The sequence below is a fragment of the Hemiscyllium ocellatum genome, chromosome 21, assembly GCF_020745735.1.
Source record: "Hemiscyllium ocellatum isolate sHemOce1 chromosome 21, sHemOce1.pat.X.cur, whole genome shotgun sequence".
In the NCBI taxonomy this organism is placed as follows: Eukaryota; Metazoa; Chordata; class Chondrichthyes; order Orectolobiformes; family Hemiscylliidae; genus Hemiscyllium; species Hemiscyllium ocellatum.
The window spans coordinates 55,852,396-55,861,431 of NC_083421.1; the positions used below are offsets into that span (position 1 = coordinate 55,852,396).

The 9,036-nt window shown below is 46.1% G+C and overlaps 1 protein-coding gene across 2 annotated transcripts in view; it reads right to left on the reverse strand.

Annotated features, from left to right (window-relative positions):
- The window catches only part of ass1 (argininosuccinate synthase 1), a 157,638-nt gene extending 148,892 nt beyond the window's left edge, over nt 1–8,746 (reverse strand). For both annotated transcript variants that reach the window (XM_060841116.1, XM_060841117.1), the window contains exon 1: nt 8,639–8,746. The gene's annotated coding sequence lies outside the window, so the exon portion shown is untranslated. The remainder of the gene's footprint in view (nt 1–8,638) is intronic.
- Nucleotides 8,747–9,036: the final 290 nt, after the last annotated feature.

Sequence of the window (9,036 nt, forward strand, 5' to 3'; positions counted from 1 at the left end):
GCGGGGAAGCACAGTGGCCCAGTGGTTAGCACTGCTGTCTCACTGTGCCAGAGACCTGGGTTCAGTTTCTGCCTTGGGCAACTGTCTGTGTGGAGTTTGTACATTCTCCCTGTCTGCGTGGGTTTCCTCTGGGTGCTACAGTTCCCTCCCACAGTCCAAAGATATGCAGGTTAGGTGAATTGGCCACGCTAAATTGCCCGTAATGTTAAGTGAAGGGGTAAGTGTAGGGAATGGGTCTGGGTGGGTTGCTCTTCGGAGGGTCGGTGAGGACTTGTTGGGCCAAAGGGCCTGATTCCACACTGTAGGGAATCTAACTAATCTAATCCCCTTCAGTAGCTCTTATAAACTGTTTTGTGGCCCTTTGCTGGTCTTTGTATCTTTCCCCATCAGCAGGATATGTGCTGTTTTTTGCATTTTAGTTTTTATGCTGTCCATTACTTCTTTGGTTGTCTATGGCTGTTCTCTCAGTGAAGTGTAGCTTTTCCCTCTTAACGGTATAAATGGGTTTTGTATTAAATGGTTCTTTAAAAATCAGCCCATTGGCCCATCTGATCAAGATTCTATTGTAATCTGAGATAACCCTCTTCGCTGTCCACTACACCTCCAATTTTGGTGTTATCTGCAAACTTACTAACTGTACTTCTTATGCTCGCATCCAAATGCGGCACCAATCCTTGTGGCACTCCACTGGCCACAGGCCTCCAGTCTGAAAAACAACCCTCCACCACCACCCTCTGTCTTCTACCTTTGGGCCAGTTCTATATCCAAATTGCTAGTTCTCTCTGTATTCCATGAGATCTAACCTTGCTAATCAGTCTCCCATGGGGAACCTTGTCGAATGCCTTACTGAATTCCATATAGATCACATCTACTGCTCTGCCCTCATCAATCCTCTTTATTACTTCCCCAAAAAACTCAATCAAGTTTGTGAGACATGATTTCCCACGCACAAAGCCATGCTGACTATCCCTAATCAGTCCTTGCCTTTCCAAATACATGTGCATCCTGTCCCTCAGGATTCCCTCCAACAACTTGCCCACCACTGAGGTCAGGCTTATTGGCCTATAGTTCCCTGGCTTGTCCTTACCACCCTTCTTGAACAGTGGCACCACGTTTGCCAATCTCCAGTCTTCCAACACCTCACCCATGACTATCGATGATACAAATACCTCCGCAAGAGGCCCAGCAATCACTTCTCTAGCTTCCCACAGAATTCTTAGGTGCACCTGATCAGGTCCTGGGGAGTTATCCAACTTTACCCGTTTCAAGACATCCAACATTCTGTAATCTGGACATTTTGCAAGATGTCACCATCTATTTCCCTACAGTCTATATCTTCCATATCCTCTTCCACAGTAAATACTGATGCAAACCACTCATTTAGTATCTCCCCATCCAATTCGGGTCATTCAATATATCAAGAAATGGTTGACGATCCAGACTATGAGCGCTGACAACATTCTGACAATAGTACTCACTCCAGAACTTGCTGCTCCCTTAGCCAAGCTCTTCCAGTACAGCTACCTGACTTCTGTGAAAAAATTGTGCAGAAGTGTGGACTGCAGATGCTGGAGATTAGAGTCAAGAGTATAGTGCTGGAAAAGCACATCTGAGGAGCAGAAAAAGCGGACGTTTCAAGCAAAAGCCCTTCATCAGATTTGAGCCTGGGAGCCTTGGGGGTAGAGAGATAAATGGGAGAGGGGTGGAGCTGGGCGGAGGGGGTAGATTGGAGGGGATGGTGGTGCGGATAGGTGGGAAGGAAGATGAACAGGTGGAACAGGTCATGAGGGCAGTGCTGAGCTATAAGGTTGGAACTGGGGTAAGGTGAGGGGTGGGGAATTGAGGAAATTGGTGAAATCCACATTGATGCTATGGAGTTGGAGGTTCCCAAGGCAGAAGATAAGGCTTTCTTCCTCCAGACGTTTGGTGGTAAAGGAGTGGTGATGGAGGAGGCCCAGGACCTGCATGCCCTTGGCAAAGTGGGTGGGTGGGTTGAAGTGTTCAGCCACAGGACAGTGGGGTTGGTTAGTGTGGGTGTCCCAGAGATGTTCTCTGAATCGCTCTGCAAGTAGGTGTCTTGTCTCCCCAATGCAGAGGAGACTGCATCAGTAGCAACGGGTACAGTAAATGACATGTGGAAGTGCAGGTAAAACTTTGATGGATGTGGAAGGCTCCCTTGGGGCCTTGGACAGAGGTGAGGGGGAGGTATGGGCGCAGATTTAGCAATTCCTGCGGTGGCAGGGGAAGGTGTTGGGAGAGGAGGGTGTTGGAGGAAGTGGACCTGACAACGTTTTCGAGTAGGGAATGGTGTTTACGGAAAGAGGATGGGGTGGGGAGGGAAATATAACTCTCGTGGTAGGGCCCATTTGTAGGTGGTGAAAATGGCAGAGGATGTTGCGATGTATACGGAAGTTGGCGGGTGGAAGGTGAGGACCTTGGACGTTCTGTCCTTGTTGTGGTTGGAGGGGTGGGGTGTGAGGGCAGAGGTGCAGCAACTGGATGAAATGCGCTGGAGTGTATCAACCACCACATGGAAGGGGAAATTATGGTCTTCAAAGGAGGAGGTCATCTGGTGTGTTCTGTGGTGGGACTGGTCCTCCTGGGAGCAGATTTCATTAGATTAGATTAGGTTAGATTCCTTACAGTATGGAAACTGGCACTTCAGCCCAACAAGTCCACACCAAGCCGCTGAAGAGTAACCCATCCAGATCCATTCCCCTACCTTATATTTACCCCTGACTAATGCACCTAACACTAGTGGCCATGCTAAATTGCCCATTCACCTGACATGTACATTTTTGGATTGTGGGAAGAAACTGGAACACCTGGAGGAAACCCACGCAGACACAGGGAGAATGTGCAAACTCCACACAGACAGTGGCCAGAGGCAGGAATCGAACCCGGGTTCCTGGTGCTGTGAGGATGCGGTGGAGGCAGAGGAACTGGGGAATAAGGGATAGCATTTTTGCAGGAGGCAGGGTGGGAGGAGGTGTAATTCAGGTAGCTGTGAGAGTTGGGTTTGTAGAAAATGTTGGTGTTGTGTCGATCACTATTGATGGTATTGGAGAGGTCCAGGAAGGGATGGAGGTGTCAGAGATGGTCCAGATGAATTTAAGGTTGGGGTGGAATGTGTTGGTGAAGTCGATGAACTGTTCAACTCCTTGTGGGAGCACAAGGTGGTGCCGATGCAGCGGAGGAAAAGGTGGGGAGTGGTGCTGATGTAACTGCAAAAGACAGACTGTTCCACGTAGCCGACAAAGAGACAGGCATCACTAGGGCCCATGCGGGTGCCCATGGCTACCCTTTTCGTCTGGAGGAAGTGGGAGATTCAAAGGAGAAATTGTTGAGGGTGAGGGCCAGTTCAGCCAAATGAATTAGAGTGACAGTGGTCGGCCAGGGTAGTCAGGTTTGTGCATCTTGGGAAGGAGGTAGAACCAGACAGGAGTTCCCAAAGTATGAGGTTGGAAGCTGTGGGTGAGAGATCCCCTGAGGTGATGAGGTTGCGTATGGTTTGAGAAATGATGGTTTGGTGATGGCAGGTGAGGTTGTGGTCGAGGGGATGGTAGAAGGAGGTGTCTTCAAGTTGACACCTGGCTTCAGAGGTGTAGAGGTTAGTGCGCCAAACTACCACTGCACCCCTCCTTGTCCACTGGTTTGATGGGGAGGTTGGGGTTGCAGCAGATGGAGTGGAGGGCTGCGCTTTGTGAGGGTGCAAGGTCGGAATGGGTGAGAGGAGTGGGCAGGTTGAGGCAGTCAATGTCCTGGTGGTAATTGGAAATAAAAAGGTCAAAGGGAGGTAACAGACCAGCACGGGTTGTCCAGGTGGGTGGGATGTGTTGGAGGTAGGCGGAGGGGTCCTCAGAAGGTGGACTGGAGTCTTGATAGAAAAAGTAAGCTCAGAGGCAGAGGCAGCAGAAGAAGTGTTCGATATCACAACATGTGTTGAATTTGTTTTTTCCCAGGAACAGAGGAGGATGGAGAAAATTGCCCAGGTTTGTCCTGTACATAAAAAGGATGAAACTAACCCAGCCAATTACTGCCCCATCAGTCTAATTTTGATCAGTAAAGTTAGGAAGAAGGTGTCATCAATTGTGCTATAAGCAGCACCTGCTCAGCAGTAAACTGCTCAGTGAAGCCCAGTTTGGGTTCTGCCAGAGTCACTCAGCTCCTGACCTCATTACAGACTTGTTTCAAAAACTGTCAAAAGATTTTTTGAGAAGATTTGTAGCTCAGGTGGAGGTTCAGGTTGTAGGTTTGCTTGCTGAGCTGGTAGGTTTGTTCTCAGACATTTCGTCACCTTGCTAGGTAACATGATCAGTGAGCCTCTGGTGAAGCGCTGGTGTTCTGTCCTGCTTTCTATTTATGTGTCTTGGTCTGTTAAGGTGGGTGATATCATTTCTGGTTCTTTGAATCAGGCGTTGGAAAACGGGGTCCAAATCGATGCGTTTATTGATGAAGTTCCAGTCTGATTGCCAGGCATCTAGGAATTCCCATGTGTGTCTCTGTTTTGCCTGTTCTAGGATGGATGTGGTGTCCTTCTTTGTCTGTACGTAAGGATACTGAGAACAAACCAACCGGCTCAAAAGCAAAATTTATAACACAAACCTTCTCAAAAATCGCAAACCCACCTATGGGCACAATACTCTCAAAACTAGCCTGAAGATGGGAACCCAATGCCACCTGACTGAATGCCACCCACAGACAACTATATTTCCTACATGAATGCCTCAGGAAACAGGTTATTACCAAAATGTGTCAAGTACAAACCACCGCTCAACACCCCACAAGCAAGAATAGCAGAACAGAACAGCCACAGAATGTTGCAAGAAATGACAAATCATGCCCACAGACGACTCCATCAGTATGAATGGGAAAAACACTTTGTACACCAGCATGACTGATGCAACAGGAATCGACAAGCACATTAGAATGAGCCATCAGCACAAAACAACAGCAGACCAAGAAAAACTGGACAAGCTCTCACAAAAGAACAACGCAGACAATTCAGAAACTTGGATTAAGAACCTATCGGACCGACCATTAAGACATAGAAAATGCCATCCTAGCAAGGGGGATGAACTACAACTACAGAGACACAGACAAAAAAAGGAATTCCTAGCAGCATTAGAACCAACCTTGAAAGACAACAGACTCACGGAAGAAACCCAGCAGACCATCAGACAGACAATACTAAGCAGGGAGAAAGAATGGAACACCCTCAACACAGGAAAAGAAAGCCCTAGAAGGACTCAGAAAAGACAGAAACATTGGAATCCTACTTGCAGACAAAAGGCTCATGACCATCAGCCTAAACAGAATGGTTATTTGAAAAGGTGAATTTACTGCTCACAGATACTGACACCTACCAATAGACGATAGACCTGACTCCATAACTAAAAACCCATATCACAGCACCACTGAAGAAATCCATACATCAGGCGAAATTAACAAGACAGATCTCCAAAGAATGAAACTCGATGGATCCAACACACCCCACTTCCATGGATTACCTAACGGACACAAGCCAGGGGCCCCTTTCAAGCCCATAGTCTCACTCCCTGGCACACCAACATACAGACTAATAAAGGAACTTCATCATAAACTGTGCTACTCTATCCACTCTACCCAAGAATTCCTAATCATCATGATCAAAAGACACCAAGATAAAGAGGATGAAATCACGGTCTCCTTCCACATAATGGCTCTCTTCACATTAATTAACATCAACCTGGCCAAAGAAACACTGACCTCACTCCTAGACAAACCAAGGACACAAACACCAGACTGCACCAACTCCATCAGCAAGGACAGCATCCTCAAGCTAGTAGACCTATGCCTCACTACCCACTTCACCTTCAAAGACAAGACCTACAAACAAATTAACGGGACTCCCATGAGGGATGAAACGTCCAAGTACAAACCTATCAGCTCAGGGAGCAAATTAACAAAAGAGCTGAATTCCAGAGGTGAGATGGGATTGAGAGGCCTTGACATCAAGAATGCATTCAACTCAGTGTGGCATCAAGGAGTCCTAGCAAAACTGGAATCAATGGCTATCGGGGGATAACCTCTCCACTGACTGGAGTCATTCCTGGCGCATAGGAAGAAGTCAGTCATCTCAGCTCCAGGGCATCCCTGCAAGAATCCCTCAAAGTAGTGTCCTAGGCTCAACCAGTCTCAGTTGCTTCATTAATGACCTTCCCTCCATCATAAGGTCAGAGGTGGGATGTTTGCCAATGACCACTCAATGTTCAACACCATTCGTGACTTCTTAGATACTGAAGCAGTCCGTGTTCAAATGCAAAAAGATCTAGACAATATCCAGGCTTGGGCTGACAAGTGGCAAATAACATTCATGCCACACAAATGCCAGCCTATGACCATCACCAGTAAGAGATAATCTAACCACCACCCCATGACATTCAATGATGTTATCATCACTGAATCCTCCACTATAAACATCCTGTGGATTATCACTGACCAAAAACTCAACTGAACTCACACATAAATACAGTGGCTATAAGAGGAGATCAGAGGCTAGGAACAGGGCAGCAAGTAACCCACTCCTGACTCCTCAGAGCCTGTGGTATATCTACAAGACACAAGTCAACAGTGCACTTGCCTGAATGAGTGCAACTCCAACAACACTCAAAACGCTTTACACCATCCTGGATAAAGCAGCCCACTTGATCGGCACCACATCCACAAGCCTCCACTCCCTCCACCACCAATGCTTAGTAGCTGTGTTGAATGCACCATGTCGAATACAAGTTTTATTTCATATCAGCATTGTAAATTTGGACGACAACATAATTTATTGATGTAGGGATACACTCATCTATGAGAAAGTGAGGACTGCAGTTGCTGGAGATGAGAGGCTGAAAATGTGTTGCTGGAAAAGCGCAGCAGTCAGGCAGCATCCAAGGAGAAGGAGAATCGACCTTTTGGGGCATTTTCAGCATACACTCATCTATCAACTGTACTATATTCCAACTTCCTGCACAGCAATGTACAAAATGCATTTGCAAATTCACTGCAGCATATCAACAAGGCTGTTTTGACAGCTCCTTCTAAACAAGAGACTTCTACCACCTAGACGATCAAGGGCAGCAGATTCATGGTAACACCACCAATGGCAATTCATCTCCAACCACATTTCATTCTGGTTTGGATTCATAATAAGTGTTCCTTCACTGCCATTGTGACAAAATCATGGAAACTCCTTGCCTTACAGCACTGTGGGAACACTTACACCACACATTCTGCAACTATTCAAAAGCAGCTTAATCATCAATTTCTGCCATGAAATTTCTTACACAATATTTTGCTTATATTAAAGTTTATATCACTAGCAGGTTAATATCCCTGCCTCTAAAAAACCTTTTTTTGTTAGTGCCTCTCCCAGTTTTACTCAAGCAGTTACATTTAATAGCATTTGACTCTTGGAGTTTGAAAACATAACCCTGACCAGTTAAAAGTTTAAAATGCATTCAGAGTCATATACAGTAGTTATATAGCATGAAAACAGACCCTTTGGTCCAAACAGTCTATGCTGACCATAATCCCAAACTAAACTAATCCCACCTGTCTGAACTTGGCCCATATCTCTCCAAATATTTTCATTCATTTATGTATTCAAAATGTCTTTTAAACATTGCAACAGTAAATGCATGCACCATTTTCTCTGGAAGTTCATTTCACACATGAACCACTCTGAGTAAAAATACTGTCCACGTCTTTTCTAAATCCTTCACCTCTCACCTAAAAAATATGCCCTGTCGTCTTGAAATCCCCCATCCTTGGGCAAAGACACCTGCTGTTCACCTTATCTTTACCACCACCCGCCCAACCATGATTTTATAAATCTCTAAGGTTAACCCACAACCTCCTACACTCCAGTAAAAAAAAGTTCCAGCCCATCCTTGTAACGCAAACCCTCCACTCCCAGCAAAATTCTGTCTTGAACCTCCTCCAGCTTAACAATATCCTTCTTCGTTTTGCAGATCATGTTAACAAACAGAAAGGCTTATCACAAGTCATGATTTGGAGATGCCGGTGTTGGACTGGAGTGTACAAAGTTTAAAAAAAAATCACAACACCAGGTTATGGTCCAACAGATTAATTGGAAGCACTAGCTCATGCCTTCAATTAAACCTGTTGGACTATAACCTGATGTGTGATTTTTAGCTTATTACAAGCATCAACATCGCTTTAATGGGGTTTGCAGTCCAGCTTTAGAAAGGGACCTGACCAAACACTGTAGAAATTCTAATTCTAGAAAAAACTGCCTTTGGATTCCTTTAAGCAACACAGGACCTGAATGTCATCATTCACATTCGAAAGAGTTACTTTTCACTCCCAAAGGCAGTTTAAAAAAAAGTGAAAACAACTTTGCAAAAGACCTAAAAAGTAATACTAAATGTGCAAACTTCAGGAATTGGACCAGATTGAGTTTTGAAATAACAGCTAAAAATAAAAGTTTTCTGACTTGAAGTGAAATCGAGGTGTCAGAGACGAGATGAAAAGGCTGACTTTTTTTCTAAAACTGTAAGGCATAAAGTTTCCTGATTGTTTTGGTCTATATATGTGCTTTACCTGTGCACTGATTCCCCCTCCCCGCACTGAGGACATATCTCACCTGGGTCACTCTGTCGGTTAGTCACTAACGCTCGAGCTTCGAACCTGTACCACTCGCGCTAGATATGATTCTGCGCACAACCTGCCAGCTCGCGAGTTATAAACAGAGCTCGGCGAGCACCGTCTCACTTCGCGGGGGTTGGGGGAGGGACAAAGTGTCGTATGATGGGGGCGGGGCACGGCGGGACCTGCTAGGGATGGGGAAATCTATGGGCTTGGGACTCTCTTGGGGGCGGGGCATGGTGTGCGAGGTTTTGGTTGAATGGGGGCGGGAATGGGCGGGGCCAGTGTGAAGGGTGAGTTTTGCATGAACATTTGATTGACAACGGCATATGTTCAAGCTCCAGACCTGTTCGCCCCGCCCCTTCTCGCCCCGCCCACCCACGGTGTCACACGCGC